The sequence below is a fragment of the Triticum aestivum genome, chromosome 5B (genome assembly GCF_018294505.1).
Source record: "Triticum aestivum cultivar Chinese Spring chromosome 5B, IWGSC CS RefSeq v2.1, whole genome shotgun sequence".
NCBI classification, from domain to species: domain Eukaryota; kingdom Viridiplantae; phylum Streptophyta; class Magnoliopsida; order Poales; family Poaceae; genus Triticum; species Triticum aestivum.
The window spans coordinates 461,368,758-461,393,315 of record NC_057807.1 but is presented as its reverse complement, the minus strand read 5'-3'; positions in this window follow the sequence as shown (position 1 = coordinate 461,393,315).

Sequence of the window (24,558 nt, the reverse complement as noted above, 5' to 3'; positions counted from 1 at the left end):
TCATCCTCATAGCTGCCAAGAAAGCATATGTCCTAGAAGTACCGCTAGGTGAAGCACCCATCCCAGAAAACCAAGACGTTATGAACGCTTGGCAGTCACGTGCTGATGATTACTCCCTCGTTTAGTGCGGCATGCTTTACAACTTAGAACCGGGGCTCCAAAAGCATTTTGAGCAACACAGAGCATATGAGATGTTCGAGGAGCTAAAAATGGTTTTTCAAGCTCACGCTCGGGTCGAGAGATATGAAGTCTCCGACAAGTTCTACAATTGTAAGATGGAGGAAAATAGTTCTGTCAGTGAGCACATACTCAAAACGTATGGGTTGCACAACCGCCTATCCCAGCTGGACATTAACCTCCCGGACGAGGCGGTCATTGACAGAATCATTTAGTCGCTCCCACCGAGCTACAAGAGCTTTGTGATGAACTACAACATGCAGGGGATGGTGAAAACTATTCCTGAGGTATTTTCAATGCTGAAGTCAGCAGAGGTAGAAATCAAGAAAGAACATCAAGTGTTGATGGTCAATAAAACCACCAAGTTCAAGAAGGGCAAGGGTAAGAAGAACTTCAAGAAGGACGGCAAAGATGTTGCCGCGCCCGGTAAGCCAGTTGCCGGGAAGAAGTCAAAGAATGGACCCAAGCCTGAGACTGAGTGCTTTTATTGCAAAGGGAAGGGTCACTGGAAGCGGAACTGCCCCAAATACTTAGCGGACAAGAAGGCCAGCAACACTAAAGGTATATGTGATATACATGTAATTGATATGTACCTTACCAGTACTCGTAGTAACTCCTAGGTATTTGATACGGGTGCCGTTGCTCATATTTGTAACTCACAGCAGGAGCTGCGGAATAAGCGGAGACTGGCGAAGGACGAGGTGACGATGCGCGTCGGGAATGGTTCCAAGGTCGATGTGATTGCCGTCGGCACGCTACCTCTACATTTAGCCACGGGATTAGTTTTAAACCTCAATAATTGTTATTTAGTGCCAAGTTTGAGCATGAACATTGTATTTGGATCTCGTTTAATATGAGATGGCTACTTATTTAAACCCGAGAATAATGGTTGTTCTATTTATATGAGAGATATGTTTTATGGTCATGCCCCGATGGTCAATGGTTTATTCTTAATGAATCTCGAATGTAATATTACACATATTCATAGTGTGAATACCAAAAGATGTAAAGTTGATAACGATAGTCCCACATACTTGTGGCACTGCCGCCTTGGTCACATTGGTGTCAAGCGCATGAAGAAGCTCCATGCTGATGGACTTTTAGAGTCTCTCGATTATGAATCATTTGACACATGCGAACCATGCCTCATGGGCAAAATGACCAAGACTCCGTCAAAGCATCGAGATGGACCTAGAGGGGGGGGGGTGAATAGGTACAATTACAAATTTTAATTGTTACTTGGCAATTTTAGGCAATAATGCGGAATATGAAGATGAGCCTAACAATTGCACGTGAGCACAAAGTACTAAGTAAACAACACAAACACGTAAGTAGGCAGGCACAATATAATGTACGTAAGTGTAACGAGACAAGTAACCACAAGTAGAGAGTTAGGGTTAGGAATAACCGCAACTCCGGGAGACGAGGATGTATGCCGATGTTCACTTCCTTGGAGGGAAGCTAGTCACCGTTAGAGAGGTGGATGTTACCACGAAGGCACACCTACGCCACGAAGGCTCACCCTATTCTCCCTTTGAGACAACACCACAGAGGCGTTTCTCAACCACTAGTGGTAGACCTTGGGGTGGTCTCCAAACCCTCACAAACTTTTCCGAGGGTAATCACAAAGTTCGATTCCTCTCCGAATGACTCCTACCGCCTAGGAGTCTCCAACCTCCAAGAGTAACAAGAACGATGGGAAAAGCTCAAAACTTGCTCAAGTCACGAATTCCTTTGCTGCAAAGAAGGGGAAGGAGTGGATCTATCACTTGATTGGAGAACTTCTCTCAAATGCTCCTAGAACACTTGGGAATCTAGGATTTAGTGTGGATGAATGAGAGAGAGAGTAAGGAGTGTTCTTGATGGGCTCAAAGTGAATGGTCGACCTTATCCCGTGGAAGAAAAAGGTATATATATATATATAGGTGGTGGGTAGAAGTGACCGTTTGGGGTACAGGATGGGCCGGACGTCCGGAGAACGTTGGACGTCCGGAGGCACAAATAGGTCCGGACGTCCGACAGTCATCGGACGACCGGCCGCTGTGAAAAGTGTGACCCACAATCTAGTGTACAGGATATGGACGTCCGAGCTGGGCCGGACATCCGGAGCACGGACGACTGGAGGGTCCGGACGTCCGTAAAATTGCTTCTGTTGTGAAAGTGTCGGACATCCGGAGAGTTCCGGACATCCGTAAAAATGCTTCTATTGTGGAATGCCGGACGTCCGGAAGTGGCCGGATGTCCGGGCAATCAAGAAGGACCGGATGTCTGTAGAACACCGGACGTCCGAAGGCAAGGTATAGAAATAGTAGCTTTTGAGCAAGTTTTTCACTAGATCCATCGATCCCCTCTTAATAGTGCGGGATCCCTATACTCAAGAACAAACCATAAATGAAGTCAACATCTTGTATCTCCATTCTTGAGTTATATGCTTTTTGTCCCTAGTCATGATCCATGCACACGGTCTTTGGAACATAATCCTGAGATATACTTGATAAACATGATTAGTCCCGAGCATATGTGTTGTCATCAACATCAAAATATGATTAAGGGCATGATTGCACTTTCAATCTCCCCCTTTTTGGTAGTTGATGACAACTCATATGCATACTCATAATAGTAATCGGAAGTATTTGTTGTGGAGCTCGATAACCATAATAAGAATGAGTAGCAAGCGAGCTCCCCCTCAAAGTGATACCATAGATACTACTAAAACAAAATGATGAGGGCTCCCCCTCAAAATGATGCCTCCAGTATAACCAAATCTCATACACACGATAATCAAGAGTTAAACTTCATATAGATTCATCACATGTAGATTCACCAAATCTCAGATTCAACAAACTCATAACATAGGTTCAGTATAGGCTAAAACACAACCATAACAATAAGTTTGATTACATAATGAGCTAGAATAACATGCATATGGAGCCTACTCCCCCTTTGGCATCAAGTATCCAAAAAAAAGAACTAGGGGGAAAACATAATAGCATTAGAGATCATCCTCATCATCATCATCATGAACACCACTGCCACCAGCCTTGTCGAAGAAATCAGCCCACTCAGGACCGGAGGGAAAACCAAAGTCAGAAGGGGGGTCTGCAGGAAGACGCTCATCGTCACTCACATCATACACTCCTGAGTCCCTCAGACGAGCCTTCAGGGTGTTCTTGGAAGTGACCATGCGAGTGACCACATCATGCTGTTGGGAGCAACGGTAGGTGAACATCTTCATCATGGCTGAGTGAGCCTTCCCAAGAAAACGAGCAATGTGCCCAAAGGGGGCATCACTGGAAGGAGGATGGGTAGCATGAGAAGGAACACTAGTGGCGGTGCGACTAGCAGTAGCGGGAGGAGGAGGAACATGATCAGCCGCCATGTGAGCGGGAATGACCCATCGCTCATGTACATGAGTGCGGGCAATAGGAAAGGGAGCTACACTTTTGATAAAAGCCTGAATAAACGGTGCATGAGGAAAAGCCCTCTTGTGCTGGAAGCTAGCAAGGCGGATCTCATGCCATAGAAAGTGGGGAACATTGATCTTCCCTTTAGGAGATGTGAAGAGGCGATGCATGAGATCAATGCATTAGCTGCTGCAAGAGCCCTTGTCACCCATCTTGGGATAGATGGTGCGGAAGATACACTGATAAATGATGTTGAATGGAAAGCGCCAAATGGAGACTTGGTTTAGACCCTTTTGTTTTTCAGTGGTAGACAAAGTTGATATAGGTCTAAGGAGATCCGCACAGACCGCAATGCCCTTGGGCTTATGGTTGGGGTCATCCTTGTGGATTTTGAACCCAGTGTCGGGAAATCCAAGGGCAGTGACAAACTGAGCATAAGATGCTGTGAGTGGAGTGTCGGAGGTCATCCATGTGACAGTGTTATCAGGAGCAAAGTAACATGTGGCATAAAACTGATGGATGGCAGCGTGGTTAAAATCATGTTGAAAGGCGAATGGAGCAGCTAGATTGGACGACTCAATGAGCTCAATGGCTCCCGGATATTTCTCCGGATGAGTGCGAATGTGCTCAAGATCAATGCAAACATGAAGTGACAAGCCCTTAGGGATGACAATCGTGGTGAAGATGTCGGCTTGGACATTTGTGCGAAAGCGACTATCCTGAGAATCCCTAACAACGGTAAATTGATCTACATCACTACCCAATTTAAGATATGAAGTTTTGGGCACCTCATTGAAACGCTTAATATGACGGACCGAGTGGCAGTGGAGGCTCAATTGAGATGTGGCGAGCATCACCGTGGGGTTGCACCAGAGGAGGAGGAGGGTGAAAGGTTGGACGACGAGTGCCCGGCTTGGGTGCAGCGACGCGAACGCCAACCATCGGGGACGGATCCACCTCCTCAAGCTCATCCTCAAAGTCCGACCCCTCCGAGGAGGAATCACTGGACGAGCTAGGAGGATGAGTGACACGTTTCCGAGGGTGATCTTCCTCCTGGGAGTCGTCGGAGCCACCATGACGAGACGGACGAGCCGGCCCTCCGGCAACTTGCTTGCGAGCTGAGTGCTTGGACCGAGGCATCGTGACCTAGGGGAGAAGGAAAGCACATATCAACACCCCTCCATAGATCAGGGTGAATGCATGAGGGGGGGGTGGGAGGTTGTGCCCTACCTTGAACGGAAGAACAAGGAGGGGACGAGCGGCGTGCTGGAGCAGGTGGCCGACGGGCTGGACGGGCTGGACGGGGAGCCGCAGATCCGCGGCGGAGAGAAGCCCCGGTGAGGGGCACGGCGGAGTGCGGCCGCGGTGAGTGGTCACACGGCAGGAGCGGCGGCGGCGGTGGGGTAACTAGCGGATAGAGGTTGTGGTCAGTTGAGAAACCCTACCGCGCTGTATATATAGTGGCCAGTAAAAACGTCCGGACGTCCGGAGCCTACGGATGACCGGAGTCGAATATGCGTCCGGACGTCCGGGGGGTACGGACGACCGGAGTCGGGACCAGCAGAAAATAGAGGATGACAGAGATTATTCTACGGATGACCGATGGCTTCGGACGACCGGACAGATTGTGACAGAAGGTTTATTACGGACATTCGGAGTCTTACGGACGTCCGTCGTTTCTGTGTCTAGGCCAACTAAGGGAACCAGAGTGGATTTTATGGACGTCCGGAGAGGCCGGACGACCGGTCGATGGTAATCAGAGAAGAATGTACGGACGTCTGGATGCCTACGGACGACCGGCAGTGAAGAACCACACGGACGTCCGGAACCTACGAACGTCCGACACCAGAAGTTTGACAGGAGGCAAAGGTGCAAGTGCTGATCATGATGAGGAGAAGGCAATTTTCGTCCACAGTAAAAATTTATTTAAGTAGTAACTAATACCCTACCTCATCCAATCATAGCCATATACTACAAGTGGTGGCTAATGCCACAATGTCTGAGTAGACATGACATGACACGGAAAGATTTGAACTTTGAGTGCATAGTCACTACTCCATCATGTTAAAGCACCATAGGTCTAGACCCATGGTTACTTTGAGAGTGTTTGTTCTTTTTATGCATTGAGTAGGGTGGGAACATTCATGAATTGAATGTCTCCCCCTAAGTATATGCCTACATCATGACAAGACATTAGATTCATGTATGAATGGGTACTAGATTTCACATAATGTTGTCAAGCTCCAAGATACCAAGTTCACGCCTAAGTCGACAGAACCTTGCTTCATCTAAAGGTTTGGTGAAGATATCTGCTAGTTGAAAATCAGTGCCAATGTGATCAATGTGAATATCACCCTTTTCAACATGATCTCTCAAGAAATGATACCTAATATCAATGTGTTTGGTGCGGAGATGATCTTTGGGGTTCTTAGCAATATTGATGGCACTTTCATTATCACACAGAAGAGGCACATTTCTATAGGTGATACCGTAATCCTTCAAAGTTTGCCTCATCCATAACAACTGAGTTGCACAACTAGCGGCAGCAATGTATTCAGCTTCTGCGGTAGAGAGAGCAATACAATTTTGTTTCTTCGAGGACCAACTCACCAAGGATCGTCCAAGAAACTGACATGCACCGGATGTGGACTTACGATCCACTTTGTCTCCAGCCCAATCCGCATCCGTGTACCCAATGAGATCAAACTTAGCATCCTTGGGGTACCAGAGGCCCAACTTTGGGGTGTGAACAAGGTATCTAAGAATATGCTTAACCGCCTTATGATGACTTTCCATAGGGAAAGCTTGAAATCTAGCACACATGCATACACTGAACATGATGTCTGGTCTAGATGCACAAAGATAAAGCAATGAACCAATCATAGAGCGGTAAGTAGATGGGTCGAAAGGAGTACCATTTGTGTCTTCAGTGAGAGTAATTTTGGTTGGCATGGGTGTCTTGCATGGACTAGCATCAGACATACCAAACTTTTCTAGAATATCCTTGAGGTACTTTGCTTGAGATAAGAAAATTCCTTCTTGAAATTGTTGAATTTGAAATCCGAGAAAGAACTTCAAATCCGTATTGAGTGACATTTCAAAATTCTTGGTCATTGAAGCCGCAAACTTCTTGCACAAATGAATGTTAGGAGAACCAAAAATGATGTCATCTACATAGATTTGGCATAGGATCAAATCACCCTTGTCCCTCTTAGTAAAAAGAGTGGGATCGATCACCCCTCTCACAAAACCATCATCGAGTAAAAACTTCTTCAGATGATCATACCAAGCACGAGGTGCTTGTTTGAGGCCATACAAAGCCTTATGAAGTTTATACACATAGTCTTTGTGAAAGGGATCAACGAACCCGGGTGGTTGTGACACATATACTTCTTCTTGTAGAGGACCGTTAAGGAAAGCACTCTTCACATCCATTTGATGTAATGTAAAACCATTGAAAGCAGCATAAGCAAGTAAGATGCGAATGGATTCAAGACGGGCAACGAGGGCAAAGGTCTCACCAAAGTCCAAACCTTCAACTTGTGAGTACCCTTGTGCCACTAACCTTGCCTTGTTGCGGATGATTACACCATTTTCATCTTGCTTGTTCTTGAAAATCCATTTTGTTCCAATGACGTTGTGCTCGGTAGATGGCCTCTTGACTAATGACCACACTTGGTTGCGTTCAAAACTGTTCAACTCTTCTTGCATAGCAACTAGCCAATCGTTGTCCATCAATGCCTCTTGTACCTTGAGTGGCTCAATACTAGACACAAATGAGAAGTGAGCACAAAAGTTTGTCAAATGTTTACGAGTGACTCTACCTTCCGAGATGCCGGTGAGGATTTTGTCAACATCAACACGACCGGCCACTCGAGGCATGATGGAGGTGAGGGTTTCACGAGGTTCAACTTCATGTCCATCATCCACATCTTCAACATATGGATCATTCACGTGTGGAGGAAGATCTTCTTGTTCATGTTGCATTTGTTGAGGTTCATCATCAATGATTGGACTTTCTTGTTCTTGCTCTTGATGATGATCTTGTTCTTGATGATTATCATTAAGAGAGACTTGATCATCCTCTTCAACTTGGGCTAAGGGTATCGGTTGAACAATAGGAGCTTGTGGTGGTATGGATGTTGAAGTAGTTTGATGATGTGTGAGACCTCCATCTTCTTCTTCATCATCATGAGGTTCTTGTTCCATAGGAAGAAGTGCACCAACACCCATGGTCAGAATGTCTTGAGAAGAATCTTCTTCACCTACATCACTTAGATCAACTTGCTCCCCATGGGAGCCATTAAATTCATCAAACACCACGTCACAAGTTTCTACAACACATCCATTGGATTTGTTGTAGACTCTATAGGCGTGAGAGTTTGATCCATAACCAACAAATATACCCTCAATTGTTTTGGATTGAAATTTTCCTAACCGTTCCCTTTTGTTGAGGATGAAACATTTGCACCCAAATACACGAAAGTACTTGACATTTGGCTTGTTTCCAGTTAGAAGCTCATATGGAGTCTTTTCCAATATAGTGCGGAGGAAGAGCCGGTTTGATGCATGGCATGCGGTATTGACAGCTTCGGCCCAAAAACTATGTGGTGACTTGTATTCATCCAACATGGACCTTGCCATCTCTACAAGTGTACGGTTCTTCCGTTCGGCTACACCATTTTGCTGAGGAGTGTATGGAGCTGAATATTGATGCTCAATCCCTTCATCACTAAGAAATTCTTCCAAAGTATAGTTCTTGAACTCAGAGCCATTGTCACTTCTTATTGCCCGGATTTCTTTGTCAAACTTGCGTTGGGCTTGCTTGGCAAAATCAATGAAGGTGATCTTCGTTTCGTCCTTGGACTTGAGGAAGAACACCCATGTATATCTTGAGTAATCATCAACAATGACAAGCCCATACTTTTTCCCACCAAGACTATCCCATGAAGGAGGCCCAAAAAGATCCACATGAAGGAGCTCCAGGGGCCTTGAAGTAGATACTATGTTCTTGGGTGGGTGCTTTGATTGATGTTGCTTCCCGGCTATGCATGCACTACACACACGATCTTTCTCAAAAGAGACATTGGTTAGTCCAAGGATGTGATTCCCCTTTAAGAGATCTTGAAGATTTCTCATGCCGACATGGGCTAGCCGGCGATGCCATAGCCACCCCTTGTCAGCCTTGGCCATTAGACAAGTTGCATGGAATGTGCTCTCTTTCAAGAAATCAACCGTGTAAAGGTTGCCATCCAACTCTCCAACAAAAGCCACTTCGAGAGTATCTCTCTTAAAGACTTTCACATCCGTTAGTCCAAAAAGTGTATCATAACCAACAGAAGCCAATTGGCGAATAGAAAGCAAATGGTATTTAAGGGATTGGACAAGCATAACATTTGCAAGAGACATGTCGTTTGTGATAGCCACCTTGCCCAACCCGAGTATCTGTCCTTTTGAACCTCCACCAAACATAATGCTCATGAATGGTTGAATAGCTTCCATGAAATCGTAGAGCAATTTGCTACCTCCGGTCATATGATTTGTACATCCACTATCAATCACCCATTTCACTCCACCGGAGAAGCTTACCTTGACCTTGTCATAAGAGCTTTGGTCCTCTCCTTCTTCAACCATGGCCTTTGCCATTAGGCACTTGTGAGCGTTGCCCTTGTAATCTTTCATGTAGTTGTAGGTGACCACGTCACCACTCTTGTTTACTAACCTCAACGTGTTTTGAGAGTCTTGAGCAACTCCGGCAACACCACTAACATCATCCGGATCAGATTCTTCTTGAGCAACCATTGCCATTCCATCTCTCTTCTTGAGCTTGGAGTTCAAAGGATTTGACAACTTATTCTTGGGAAAGGTCTTGGGAAACCTTGGTTTATCTTCTCTCTTCTCATAAGGGCACTCGTTGGAGAAGTGATTGGTTTCTTCACAGTTGTAGCATTTTCTTACTTTCTTCTTTTGAAATCTTCCCTTGAATTTTCCGGCGCTAAACTTCTTGACAAAAAGAGCCATGTCTTCATATGAAGGGCCCTCGTCGGATTCAATCTCATTACCATCTTCATCATCATCATCTTCTTCTTCTTCTTCACTTTGCCCATCTTCACATACTTGCTTGGCCTTCAATGCAAGATTGATCTTTGATGATGGTGAACCATGCATGGCAAGATGTTTTGTGGCATTGGCCTTTGACTCTTCAAATAGTTGGAAGGTGGATATGATGTCATCTGTAGTCATTTCCTTGAAGGTATGGTGTTGTCTTATGTCCCACACCATTTGATGATGATATGGAGCAAGAGCATGAAGCAACTTATCCACAAGAAACCTCTTAGTCATATTGAATCCATCTTGTGTCTTGTCACACTCACATGACTCAATATCCGTAGTGAGAGTCATGAGACGCTCAAGGAGTTGATTGGGGGTTTCACCCTTTTCCATACAAAAGTTTTGCAATTGCCCCTTGGCAATTTCATATCGAGCACTCCGGAGGGTAGAAGTGCAAGTCCTGGATCGTATAATACTTTCCCATAGTTCCTTGGCACTTCTGATGTGTATGAATGGTCTCCTTTGCTTTTCATCCATACCTCTCCTTATACACATGATTGCCGTGTCATTGAGGTTCTTGTCATATATTTCTCTTGGTGTGGGGTTCTTTGGATCAACCACATGATAGCCATACTCTATAATCTCCAGCATCTCATCGTTTCCATGTCGAAGATGATCCTGCATAGCAACTTTCCACAAAGCAAAATCGGAAGTAGCAGAAAGTAAAGGAGGTTTGCCTTGAGGATTATATCTTGGTTTCTCAACCTGAGGTCTTGCATAAAGCCAAGGAACACTGGCGTGTTCATTGCTAGGAGGTTGTTGACCAAGTGATGATGTAGGCACAGTTGGCCTCGAACCCACACCACTTGAGTGTGGTGCAAGCACCACGGACAACGTGGCTAATCTCAGTTGGACCAAGGCCTCAAGATAAGCATCATGCTCCTCTTTTTGCTTAGCAAGGGCCCGTTCTAGATCCTGAGACGTAAAGGACTTGACTTCAGAGGAAACCTCGCCTTTATCCCTAGGATCTACAACCAGGGGAGTCCCATCTGGGTTCATCTCGCTCTAGGGCGGTTAAGCCACAAGAATAGAGCACGAGGCTCTGATACCAATTGAAAGGATCGAGATGGACCTAGAGGGGGGGGGGTGAATAGGTACAATTACAAATTTTAATTGTTACTTGGCAATTTTAGGCAATAATGCGGAATATGAAGATGAGCCTAACAATTGCACGTGAGCACAAAGTACTAAGCAAACAATACAAACACATAAGTAGGCAGGCACAATATAATGTACATAAGTGTAACGAGACAAGTAACCACAAGTAGAGAGTTAGGGTTAGGAATAAGCACAACTCCGGGAGACGAGGATGTATGCTGATGTTCACTTCCTTGGAGGGAAGCTAGTCACCGTTTGAGGGGTGGATGTTACCACGAAGGCACACCTACGCCATGAAGGCTCACCTTATTCTCCCTTTGAGACAACACCACAGAGGCGTTTCTCAACCACTAGTGGTAGACCTTGGGGTGGTCTCCAAACCCTCACAAACTTTTCCGAGGGTAATCACAAAGTTCGATTCCTCTCCGAATGACTCCTACCGCCTAGGAGTCTCCAACCTCCAAGAGTAACAAGAACGATGGGAAAAGCTCAAAACTTGCTCAAGTCACGAATTCCTTTGGTGCAAAGAAGGGGAAGGAGTGGATCTATCACTTGATTGGACAACTTCTCTCAAATGCTCCTAGAACACTTGGGAATCTAGGATTTAGTGTGGATGAATGAGAGAGAGAGTGAGGAGTGTTCTTGATGGGCTCAAAGTGAATGGTCGACCTTATCCCATGGAAGAGAAATGTATATATATAGGTGGTGGGTAGAAGTGACCGTTTGGATACAGACGTCCGAGCTGGGCCGTCCATCCGGAGCACGGACGACCGGAGGGTCCGGACGTCCGTAAAAATGCTTCTGTTGTGGAAGTGTCGGACGTCCGGAGAGTTCCGGACATCCATAAAAATGCTTCTGTTGTGGAATGCCGGACGTCCGGAAGTGGCCGGACGTCCGGGCAATCAAGAAGGACCGGACGTTCATAGAACACCGGACGTCCGAAGGCAAGGTATAGAAATAGTATATTTTGAGCAATTTTTTCACTAGATCCATCGATCTCCTCTTAATAGTGCGGGATCCCTATACTCAAGAACAAACCATAAATGAAGTCAACATCTTGTATCTCCATTCTTGAGTTATATGCTTTTTGTCCCTAGTCATGATCCATGCACACGGTCTTTGGAACATAATCCTGAGATATACTTGATAAACATGATTAGTCCCAAGCATATATGTTGTCATCAACATCAAAATATGATTAAGGGCATGATTGCACTTTCACTCTGTTCTCCGGAACAATGGAGCGAGCAACCAACTTATTGGAAATCATACATACTGATGTGTGTGGTCCAATGAGCATTGAGGCTCGCGGAGGATATTGTTATGTTCTCACTCTCACTGATGACTTAAGTAGATATGGGTATGTCTACTTGATGAAACACAAGTCCGAGACCTTTGAAAAGTTCAAGGAATTTCAGAATGAAGTAGAGAATCAACATGACCGAAAAATAAAGTTCTTATGATCGGATCATGGAGGAGAATATTTAAGTCACGAATTTGGTACACACTTAAGGAAATGTGGAATCATTTCACAACTCATGCCACCTGGAACACCTCAGCTTAACGGTGTGTCCGAACGTCGTAATCGCACTCTATTGGATATGGTGCGATCTATGATGTCTCTTACCGATTTACCGCTATCATTTTGGGGATACGCTCTAGAGACAGCTACATTCACTTTAAATAGGGCTCCGTCTAAATCTGTTGAGACGACACCGTATGAATTATGGTTTGGGAAGAAACCTAAGCTGTCGTTTCTAAAAGTTTGGGGATGCGATGCTTATGTCAAGAAACTTCAACCTGAAAAGCTCGAACCCAAGTCAGAAAAATGCGTCTTCATAGGATACCCTAAGGAAACCATTGGGTATACCTTCTACCTTAGATCCGAAGGCAAGATCTTTGTTGCCAATAACAGATCCTTTCTGGAAAAATAGTTTCTCTCAAAAGGGGTAAGTGGGAGGAAAGTAGAACTCGATGAAGTACTACCTCTTGAAACGGAAAGTAGTGCAGCTCAGGAAAATGTTCCTATGGTGCCTACACCGACTGGAGAGGAAATCAATGATGATGATCAAGGTACTTCGGATCAAGTTGCTACTGAACTTCGTAGGTCCACAAGGACTCGTTCCACACCAGAGTGGTATGGCAACCCTGTCCTGGAAATCATGTTGTTAGACAACGGTGAACCTTCAAACTATGAAGAAGCGATGGCGGGCCCAGATTCCAACAAATGGCTTGAAGCCATGCAATCCGAGATAGAATCCATGTATGAAAACAAAGTATGGACTTTGACAGACTTGCCCGATGATCGGCGAGCGATAGAAAACAAATGGATCTTTAAGAAGAAGATGGACGCGGATGGTAATGTTACCATCTATAAAGTTCGACTTGTCGCTAAGGGTTATCGGCAAGTTCAAGGAGTTGACTACGATGAGACTTTCTCTCCCGTAGTGAAGCTGAAGTCCGTCCGAATCATGTTAGCAATTGCCGCATACTATGATTATGAGATATGGCAGATGGACGTCAAAACGGCATTCCTTAACGGCTATCTTAAGGAAGAACTGTATATGATGCAGCCGGAAGGTTTTGTCGATCCTAAGAATGCTAACAAGGTGTGCAAGCTCCAGCGATCCATTTATGGGCTGGTGCAAGCATCTCAGAGTTAGAACATTCGCTTTGATGAGATGATCAAAGCGTTTGGGTTTATGCAGACTTATGGAGAAGCCTGCTTTACAAGAAAGTGAGTGGGAGCTCTGTAGCATTTCTCATATTATATGTGGATGACATACTTCTAATGGGAAATGATATAGAACTTTTGGATAGAATTAAGGCCTACTTGAATAAGTGTTTTTCAATGAAGGACCTTGGAGAAGCTGCTTACATATTAGGCATCAAGATCTATAGGGATAGAGTGAGACGCCTCATAGGTCTTTCACAAAGCACATACCTTAATAAGATATTGAAGAAGTTCAATATGGATCAGTCCAAGAAAGGGTTCTTGCCTGTATTGCAAGGTGTGAGATTGAGCTCGGCTCAATGCTCGACCACGGCAGAAGATATAGAAGAGATGAGTGTCATCCCCTATGCCTCAGCCATAGGATCTATTATGTATGACATGCGGTGTACCAGGCCTGATGTAAGCTTTGCCGTAAGTTTGGTAGGAAAGTACCAAAGTAATCCCGGCAAGGAACACTGGACAGCGGTCAAGAATATCCTGAAGTACCTGAAAAGGACAAAGGGCATGTTTCTCATCTATGGAGGTGACGAAGAGCTCGTCGTAAAGGGTTACGTCGACACTAGCTTCGACACAGATCTGGATGACTCTAAGTCACAAACCGGATACATGTATATGCTGAATCGTGGAGCAGTAAGCTGGTGCAGTTGCAAGCAGAGCGTTGTGGCGGGATCTACATGTGAAGTGGAGTACATGGCAGCCTCGGAGGCAGCGCATGAAGCAATATGGATGAAGGAGTTCATCACCGACCCAGGAGTCATACCCAATGCGTCGGGGCTGATCACTCTGTTCTATGACAACACTGGAGCTATTGCCCTTGCCAAGGAGCCCAGGTTTCACAAGAAGACCAGGCACATCAAGCGTCGTTTCAACTCCATCCGTGAATATTTTCAAGATGGAGACATAGATATTTGCAAAGTACATACGGATCTGAATGTCGCAGATCCGTTGACTAAACCTCTTCCGCGAGCAAAACATGATCAACACCAGAACTCTATGGGTGTTCGATTCATCACAATGTAACTAGATTATTGACTCTAGTGCAAGTGGGAGACTGTTGGAAATATGCCCTAGAGGCAATAATAAAAGTATTATTATTATGTTTCCTTGTTCATGATAATTGTCTTTTATTCATGCTATAATTGTGTTATCCGGAAATCGTAATACACGTGTGAATACATAGACCACGATATGTCCCTAGTGAGCCTCTAGTTGACTAGCTCATTGATCAACAAATAGTCATGGTTTCCTGACTATGGACATTGGATGTCATTGATAACGGGATCACATCATTAGGAGAATGATGTGATGGACAAGACCCAATCCTAAGCATAGCACAAGATCGTGTAGTTCGTTTTGCTAGAGCTTTTCCAATGTCAAGTATCTTTTCCTTAGACCATGAGATCGTGTAACTCCAGGATATTGTAGGAGTGCTTTGGGTGTACCAAACGTCACAACGTAACTGGGTGACTATAAAGGTATACTACGGGTATCTCCGAAAGTGTCTGTTGGGTTGACACGGATCGAGACTGGGATTTGTCACTCCGTATGACGAAGAGGTATCACTGGGCCCACTCGGTAATGCATAATCACAATGAGCTCAAAGTGACCAAGTTTCTGGTCATGGGATCATGCATTACGGTACGAGTAAAGTGACTTGCCGGTAACGAGATTGAACGAGGTATTGGGATACCGACGATCGAATCTCGGGCAAGTAACATACCGATTGACAAAGGGAATTGTATACGGGGTTGCTTGAATCCTTGACATCGTGGTTCATCTGATGAGATCATCGAGGAGCATGTGGGAACCAACATGGGTATCCAGATCCCGCTGTTGGTTATTGACCGGAGAGCCGTCACGGTCATGTCTACATGTCTCCCGAACCCATAGGGTCTACACACTTAAGGTTCGGTGACGCTAGGGTTGTAAAAGATATTAGTATGCAGCAAACCGAAAGTTGTTCGGAGTCCCAGATGAGATCCCGGACGTCACGAGGAGGTCCGGAATGGTCCGGAGGAAAAGAATTATATATGGGAAGTCGAGTTTCGGCCATCGGGAAAGTTTCGGGGTTCACCGGTATTGTACCAGGACCACCGGAAGGGTCCCGGGGGTCCACCGGGTGGGGCCACTCATCCTGGAGGGCCCCATGGGCTGAAGTGGGAGGGGAACCAGCCCCTGGTGGGCTGGTGCGCCCCCCTGGGCCCCCCTCTGTGCCTAGGGTTGGGAACCCTAGGGGAGGGGGCGCCTCCACTTGCCTTGGGGGGCAAGTTTCCCCCCTTGGCCGCCGCCCCCCCAGGAGATCCCATCTCCTAGGGCCGGCGCCCCCCTGGGGTCCCTATATATAGAAGGGGGTGGGAGGGTAGCCGCACCCTGACACCTGGCGCCTCCCTCCCCCCCTTGCTACACCTCTCCCTCCCGTAGTCGCTTGGCGAAGCCCTGCCGGATCCCTGCTGCATCCACCACCACGCCGTCGTGCTGCTGGATCTTCATCAACCTCTCCTTCCCCCTTGCTGGATCAAGGAGGAGGAGATGTCACGCTGACAGTACGTGTGTTGAACGCGGAGGTGTCGTCCGTTCGGCGCTAGGATCTCCGGTGATTTGGATCACGACGAGTACGACTCCCTCAACCCCGTTCTCTTGAATGCTTCCGCTCGCGATCTACAAGGGTATGTAGATGCACTCCTCTCTCTCGTTGCTAGATGAACTCATAGATTGATCTTGGTGAACATAGGAAATTTTTTATTTTATGCAATGTTCCCCAACAGCAATATGTACCATGCTATATTTTGTATTAAGCGCAAGACATCGGGTCCCCCGAAGAGCACTCGGGGACTACCCTTTTTATCTATATGATAAGTTTCATCTCTATGAATGTGTTACTTCGTTTTCCCACCTTGCACCGGGTTCAACCAGTTGGCCCGGGGGGCTTGCCGCCTTGTATTATGTCAATGCTACCTGAAGTCGGACAAGTAAAGTGCCGGCATCTAAGCCTTCTCTTACCACAAGCCATAGCTCGCAGAGCGACTGTCCGGCTGGCAAGAGTCAAAGGCAGGAAACGATGCCCACATGAAATATGGCTAAGGACAAAAACATTTACATAAAACAGGCCGGCTTCCAGCCTCATTGGTCGGCTTGTTACTTACCTTGCTACGTCCTAAGCGGACAAAGTACTTGTCCTCCCAAATGGCTAAGTACTTGTCCCAGCCACAGCCCACAGAGCGGCTGCCCGGTTGGCAAGACAGCAGCCAAGGGCAGCAAAGGAAAAAGCCAAAAAGGATCAAAAAGCAAGAAAAGTTGGAATTCGACACAAGCACAACATGTGCGAGATAATATTTACAGAACATGGTTTTTAAGGCAGAATTCAACAAAGTTTGAATACACCCCCAGTGGGTGGAACTGCGCAAATTTAATAGTATTGTTCAAAGGACTACTAGGCAGGAGGACATAAGATAAAAGTTGGCCGCCTAGGCCAAGGAAGCAACAGGTGGGACCGGCAGGTTGGTGGAGTTGGCGGCGCCGTCTGGTGGAGTGGTTGGCTGGCGAGTCTCGGCTTGGTCGTCCCCAGCAGTAATCGACGCGCTCACACGCAGCTCGTTGCTTGAGGCATGGTCGAGTTGAGGCTGGTCGTCTGCTCCATCCTCCGGCGCGGCGTCTTCACCATCCTTGCTCTCCTCGTCTTCGCCCTCGTCACTGGAAGCAATCTCCTCCACCGAGTCCTCGCCGTCTTCAGGGTTCAGCCCGAACAAGTCTGGCGGCACCTCAGCACCCTCTTTGTTCAGCTCGGGGACAAAGAAGCTGGTGTCGGTGTACTCGGCAATCGCCGCGGCGCGATGAATGAGAGAACCCCTCACCACCACCAACTCCTTGTTGGCCTCCTGCCGGAACATGGCCAACTGGGCTAGATCTAGCCCAAGATACCATGCCCTGACAAACTCCAGGGCCTGCCGTGCACCTGCCCGGGCCGAGGAGCCCTTCCATGCTTCGAAGCGGCCGACAACCATGTCCATCCAGTTGGCAGTCCGACTGGGGGTGCGCGGAGCTTGGACGCCTGGCCAGAGTGCGGAGATCACCTGGGCTCCGACACGCTGCAGCCGGTGGAGCATCCGATGAGCCGGCTAGAGACGAGCCTAGATGGCAAGGAGCTGCTCCTCGAGCGACCGACGGGCGTTCGGCGTAATCTCCGCACTAGCCTACCTTCGCTCTTCGCAGCGAGCTTCGATGGCTTGGTTGGCGCCAACAGCATAGCCATGGAAGTACTCTACGCAAGACAAAAAAAGAAATATGAAGTCAGAAGTCGGATCATATAATAGTCGGCGAACGAAGGAAAGAAGAAGGCAACTCACCATCGACCATGTCCTCGATATGGCCATAGCCGTCGTTCAGCACCCTCTCCATATCGGCCCAGTTTGAGCACTGAGTCTCGAACTCGGCTTGGAGGGTGGCCTCACTATCCTTGGCCATCTGAAGGGCCGCCTTGTGAAGATCCGCCTGGTCGGCCAGCTCCTTTGACCAGGCGGTCGCGCTCCTAGGTCGCCTTGCTGCACTCCTCCTTGGCGCGCAGCTTGGTCTGAGCCTCGCTCAACTGTTGCTACAAGGCGGCGTTGGCCCCTACAAATATAGCAAAGAAAGATGGCCAGTAAGCAAGAAAGAAGACAAGAAGTTGCCGAAGAGATCCGGCCCGACTGCTCAGCAGTTGGCCCGAATCTCGGGGACTACACCCAGCGGGTGCACTGACACGCCCCCGCGAGAGAGAGAAGGAAGAGTGCTTACTCTGACTCTCAGACAAGTCAGCAGTCCGCTGGGCCAGCTCCCGGACCTGGGAGTTGAAGCGGCTGCATGAAGGTTGTGATAATCCTGCAACAAAGACAAAAGAAAAGAAAGCAAGTCAGCACTCGAGCCTGCTTGAAAGTTCCAGGCCGCCTGCTCAGCAGCCGGCCTGGAACTCAGGGACTACACTCAGTGGGTGCGCTAACACGCCCCCACGGAAGAGCACAAGAATCGAAAATGAGAAGCATACCGGATGACCGCTCACGATGCCAGGAACTCCTGCGTGTAATGCTGGAGAGCGGTGTCCTGAGCCTGGAGCCGGGCTCAGACGTCCTGCGTGGCTGCATTCAGAACGGCCATTCCGCCCCCAGGCATCCACTCCGGCGAGCCAATGCTGGTGGCCTCCACCTCCAGGCCCGACGATCTTGTAGCCCCGGCCTCCTACAATAGTGGCGCTGAAGCTGCCTTTGCCGCACGCTGGCATGCCGAAGAGCGGTCCGCGATGGTCGCCCCCGCTGCTAGCTCACCAGCAGCCGGTGGCACTAGTGGTGCATCGGGCTGGCCGCCTTGGTCGTCGACGACCGGCGCCAGCGGAGGCATCTCCGCCCCAGGGTGACGCTGTCGCCCTCTTCCCTCTCCATGACCAAATGGTTGCGGCCAGCTCCTCCAGGCGGTGCTGAGATCTCAGGCGCGGGTGGCGCAGCGCGAAGGGGGATGACGAGTTGCGGAGTCCGGCCATGTGCGGCCTCTTCCGCTTTCTCCTTGACTGTGGTGTCCGCTTGGGCCTTGGCGCGGCGTTGGCATGGGCCTTCGCAACCGCGTCCGCCTCCTCCTGCGCCGCCTTGGCCGCCGCCGCCTTCTGCCGCTCCGCCTCCTCCCGCTCCTCGCACGCCTCATGCGTGTTCCTCTCTGTTGCCGCATGCAGCTCGGCAAGCGGGTCCACGCTGTGGGTGTTGGCGGAGCCCTCCGCCGTCCCGACCACGGAGGCGGCGCCAGACCGCTCAAGAGAGAGCGGGGCCCTGATCAAGCGAAATAAAAGAGAACTCAGATTGACGTTGCAAGGAAAAGGAGGAAAGGACGCGAGAAGAAGTCAAACACATACGCAGACACCATCTAGGGCTGCATGACGACCTTCTTGAACCGGGCTGCCGTCATGGCGGCCTCCTCCTGTTTGGTCGCCGCTACAGTGCTCCTGGGCTTCTTCTGCCGACTGCCAAACATCGGTGACGCGGCTCGGCGCTTTAACGCACCACCTCAGGCAGTCAGCGCGGCTGATGAGCTGGCGCTTGCCTGGTCGGTGGCTGGCTGGCGGCGCGGCGCATTCTCCTCATCATCATCATCTGGCCAGTCGTCGAGGCCGCCTCCACCTCCGGAGCCGCCTGCTCCACCACCACCACCCGTGGCGTCGTCTTCTTCCAGCGCGGCTGCCCCCAAGTCGGGGTCGTCCAAGTCACTTACCGGTCGGTCGGGGAGATATTCGTGGCTCTGCTCCAAGGTGTCGGCTGCCAACTGCGTGGTGAAGATCTGCTCCATGGCCGACTGGTCAGGCGGCAAAGAAGAACCCGACAACTAAAGAGAAAAGAGAAGAATTGAGGACTCACCACATGCGGTAGGTGCGCGCGGGAGTACGACTCCTTGCCGAACTGCCACTCCTCCTCCGGGAGCTTGCAGTTCGAGATGTAGTTCACCAGATGAGCCACCTCCATGCGCGGCATCTCCTTGGTGCACATCCGACACGAGTCTTGGTGCCCGCTCATCTGGCTGATCGTATGAGGCCGGCCTTGAAGGGGGAGCACCCCGCGCACCACAGAGGCGGTCAGCAGATCCAACCCCTTGAGGCCTTCTACCTCCGTCAGCACCTTAAGCCGCGCGATGGCGGCGAAGGAGGCGGCCGATAGCATCTTCGGGCGAAACACCCAGTTGGTGTGAGGTTCAGCAGGCAGGCCGGCTACATAGGCCGGCAGGGTGATGAAGTCAGCTGCTGGGTGGACGTTCTTGACATAAAAATAAGATTTTTTTCCATAGCTTGACCGACTGTGTCAAGCTGATGGCTGGGAAGTAGTTGTCGACGCCCGGACGCCGCACTGAGCCGCATTCCCCTTGGCGTAGGTGCCGAGCTTGGTGTCGAAGAGCTCCCCCCGGAGCTCGAGGGTGGGGAGGATACCGAGGTAGCCTTCGCAGAGGGTCACGAAGCCCGACAAGAACACCACCATGTTCGGTGAGGTGGTGCGGCTGGAGTCGATAGAACTAGAGGAAGGAGCGGAGGAAGCCGCTCGCCGGCAGGCGGAAGCCGCGAAGGTAGTGCGACCAGAAGTTGCCGCGTTCGCCTTCTTCCGGCGCCGGCAAGATCTCCCTCTTGCGCGGCAGGCGTACCTCTATGAAGCCTTCGCCGGGCAGCCGCCACGTTTGGCGGAGGAAGGCGAGGTGATCCTCGTGGATGTCGGAGCCGTCCCAAGCCCCGAAGGTCGGATGCTCGTGCGCCATGAGCACTTGGAGCTCGACGGAGGCACGGTGCGGTAGCAAGTACGCGAGCCTCCTGCGGAGCAACGATGGTGCGGGGTGGCTGTAATCAGCGACGACGAACTGCAGCGGCAGCAGAGAGAGGAAGAAGAAGATGGCGAAGGAGGAGGAGGGCGCGCGTGCATCTGCCGCTCCCCCTCCCCCTACTTATAGCCCTGGACAGCGGAGCCGAGGGGGCGGGGTGGGGGGATCATGGGATTAACTGCACCCACGACCCCGTGTTTATCGCGCCATAATGATGTGTGTTTATTACGCCCCGGGATGCCAACCGTTTGCCTCGGCCACAACAGATCCGCATGTGTGCTGGGGCATGGTAGTGGCGGGCCCCCGCCTGTGGCGATGTGCCGTCGCGTGTGTGGGCTGGCAGGCTGGTCCAGCTGGCTAGCGCCGCGTAACATGTGGTCAGCAGGTGGCCGGCTCGACGCCCGGAGAGCGCCGCCTAGCTCCCGCCTTCGCATTTCGAAATCACCAGACGACGAGCCTTGTCGCGGACGACTCCTGGTTGTCGACTCTTCAGATTCAGAAGCTGCTGAGGCCTCTTGCCTGTTCAACCGCGATGCCCCACCAACTTCGGGGACTACTGTCGGAGTAAATGGCCACGGGTAGCCCTATCTGCTCCCCATGACGCTTCAAGACATCAGGGCCGGCTGCACCCCTCAAGCATCGAAGACAAAGGACCGCCTTCTTATGGCTGGCTAGTCCAAGCGGTCGGCTGCAGGAAGGCGGCAAGGCCCAATGAGCGGCCCCGGAGTGGGCCGACTCTGAGCTGGCGGTGTAACGCCCCGAGACCGACGCTCCAGAAGACTTCCAGCTACTCCGAGTTTTATCGTGTGATTTTTTTTGTTTGTGCATTCATCATGTCATCTCTTGCATTGCATCATGTCATCATGCCATCATATCATTAATTTTATAACTCTTTTAAATAAATTGTATGGATTTTTCGATCGATTTAAATCGAGGGATATTCACATGGTGATTTATCTTTAAAACATATTCAAAGTCTCCTACTATTATTAGGGAGCTATATTAAATATTCCACTAATTCGGAATCACCCATAAACACACTTGCAAAATAATTTCGTTCCTTTTCTGCTTCAAGTTTGGTCTCCAACCTTGCCCATAAATTCTTTCGTCATTTTCCGGAGCCCCACCGAAATCCTCAACATTTTTGGACCTTCCTAACCCTCACTTCCTATTCAAACCATTTGATTTAAATTCAAATGAGTTTGAATTTAAATCTTTCAATCATGGCCTTTCTATTTTTCTTGGAACGAGCATATTTTTGTGAGTCCGGGAAAATTATCCCCATGCGCAAATCTTTCCCCTAACCTCTCTTTCTTTTCTTTCTTTTCTCTATTCTGTTTTATTATTCATTAGTAAGAGAGAGCCAGCCCAGCCAGGCCTCTGGCCACTTCTTTCTCCACCTGGGCCGACCCAACCGCAGCCCACTACCTAAGCCGGCCCAAGGCCCAGCCGCAGTGCTCGCTGCTAACCCTAGCCGCACCCAACGCTCCGCTCGATCCCATCTCTCCCTCTCGTGCCCTGCCTGCCGCCACACACGCACGTCGCCAGGGAGAGGATCCCACGATCATCCCATATCTCTCCCTCGATCCATCTCCTCCTCCTCCTCGTTCCCACGCAGCGCCGATCCCCATCTCTCCTCGAGCGCCTTCCCTCCTCGCGCGATCCCCTCTCCCTTTCCCCTCGCCGCCTCCTCCCTCCACCGGCGCCAGCCGTCCCCGTCGCCCGAGCCCTGCTCGATCCCCTCCTCCCTTGATGCGCCGTCGCAAGAGAGAGAGAGAGAGGAGCGCTGCGCCCTCATCCCGTCCCCTCGGCCTCCTCCTCGAGCGCCTCCTCCACCCGGCAACCATGCCCCGTCGCCCCTCCGGTCGCTGCGACCAGGAGCGCTGCCGCCCTCAACCCTCCTCGCCGTCGTCCATGGCCACGCCGCCTTCGCGCCTCCCCGTCGACCACCGGAGCCCGCCGCCACTGCCGAATCAGGTTGCGCTTCGCCGGGGACCTCCTCTGCGCCCCTTCTCGCCTCCCTCCTCGTGCCAGGGAGAGGAGCTCCCTCTTCCTCGCCGTCCTTCGGCTCGTCATCACTCTGGCGCCCGTTCCCAGCCCCGGCCGCCCTCTGCCTTGGACTCAGGTAGCAGCCATGCCCTTGCTGCTGCCTTGCCTTGCTCGCTCACGCCTCCTTTTGCACCGGTATCTTCGTGAGCTACCGGAACTGATATGTTGCCGTGGCATCATTTTCGGATATGTTGCCGTGGCATCATTTTCGGATATGTTGCCGTGGCACCATTTTTGTTTCGCCGCCGTGGCACCCTTTTCATTCCGCCATGGCGACTAATGCCTCGTATCATGCTCATGTTAACGTTTTCATAAAAATTGGATAAAACTTGTATATGTCATCCGCATCATGATAACAACAATTAAAATGTTTAAAATTGTGTTTGTATTAAACTACTAAATGACATATGGGGATTTTCCGGAATTGTTGTTTGTTGTTTCCGGCCTCATTTAAACTTGCCTAAATAGTTAGTTCAATTATGCTTCACCTCTTGCCATGCTTAACAACATTTAATATTGTTTGGCAACTTAAACAAGAGAGAACTAAATAATTGATGTGGTATTTCGTCAATATGCAACTCGTTGCATATTGAGCTCCACTTAACTTGTAGTATTGTGTGTTGCACTTTGCCATGCCATGCCTCATTAAACCGGACACACATCATACTTGATTGTGCATCATGCCATGTTTATGCTTGTGTGTTTACCATATTGTTTGCTTCTTTCCGGTTTGCTTCCCTCGTTAGCTTCGGTTTCGTTCCGGAGTTGTGAGGATTCATTCGACTACGTCCGTTTGTCTTCTTCATGGACTCGTTCTTCTTCCTATCGGGATTTCAGGCAAGATGACCATTACCCTCGATATCACTTCTATCTTTGCTTGCTAGTTGCTTCGTTCTATCGCTATGTTGCACTACCTATCACTTGTTTACCATGCCTCCCAAGTTGCCATGTCAGCCTCTAACCTTTTCACCCTACCTAGCAAACCATTGCTTGGCTATGTTACCGCTTTGCTCAGCCCCTCTTATAGCATTGTTAGTTGAAGGTGAAGTTGAAGATTGCTCCATGATGGACAGGATTATGATTGGGATATCACAATATCTTTTATATTATTAATGCATCTATATATTTGGTAAAGGGTGGAAGACTCGGCCTTATGCCTGGTGTTTTGTTCCACTCTTGCCGCCCTAGTTTCCGTCATACCGGTGTTATGTTCCCGGATTTTGCATTCCTTACGCGGTTGGGTGATTTATGGGACCCCCTTGACAGTTCGCTTTGAATAAAACTCCTCCAGCAAGGCCCAACCTTGGTTTTACCATTTGCCTACCTAAGCCTTTTTCCCTTGGGTTCTGCAGACTCAAGGGTCATCTTTATTTTACCCCCCCCCCCCCCGGGGCCAGTGCTCGTCGTGAGTGTTGGTCCAACCTGTCAACCGCCGGTGGCCACCAGGGGCAACTCTGGGCTGGCCTACCGGAAGTTTGGACAATCCGGTGTGCCCTGAGAATGAGATATGTGCAGCTCCTATCGGGATTTGTCGGCAAACCTGGAGGCTTTGCTGGTCTTGTTTTACCATTGTCGAAATGTCTTGTAAACCGGGATTCCGAGTCTGATCGGGTCTTCCTGGGAGAAGGTATATCCTTCGTTGACCGTGAGAGCTTGGGATTGGCTAAGTTGGGA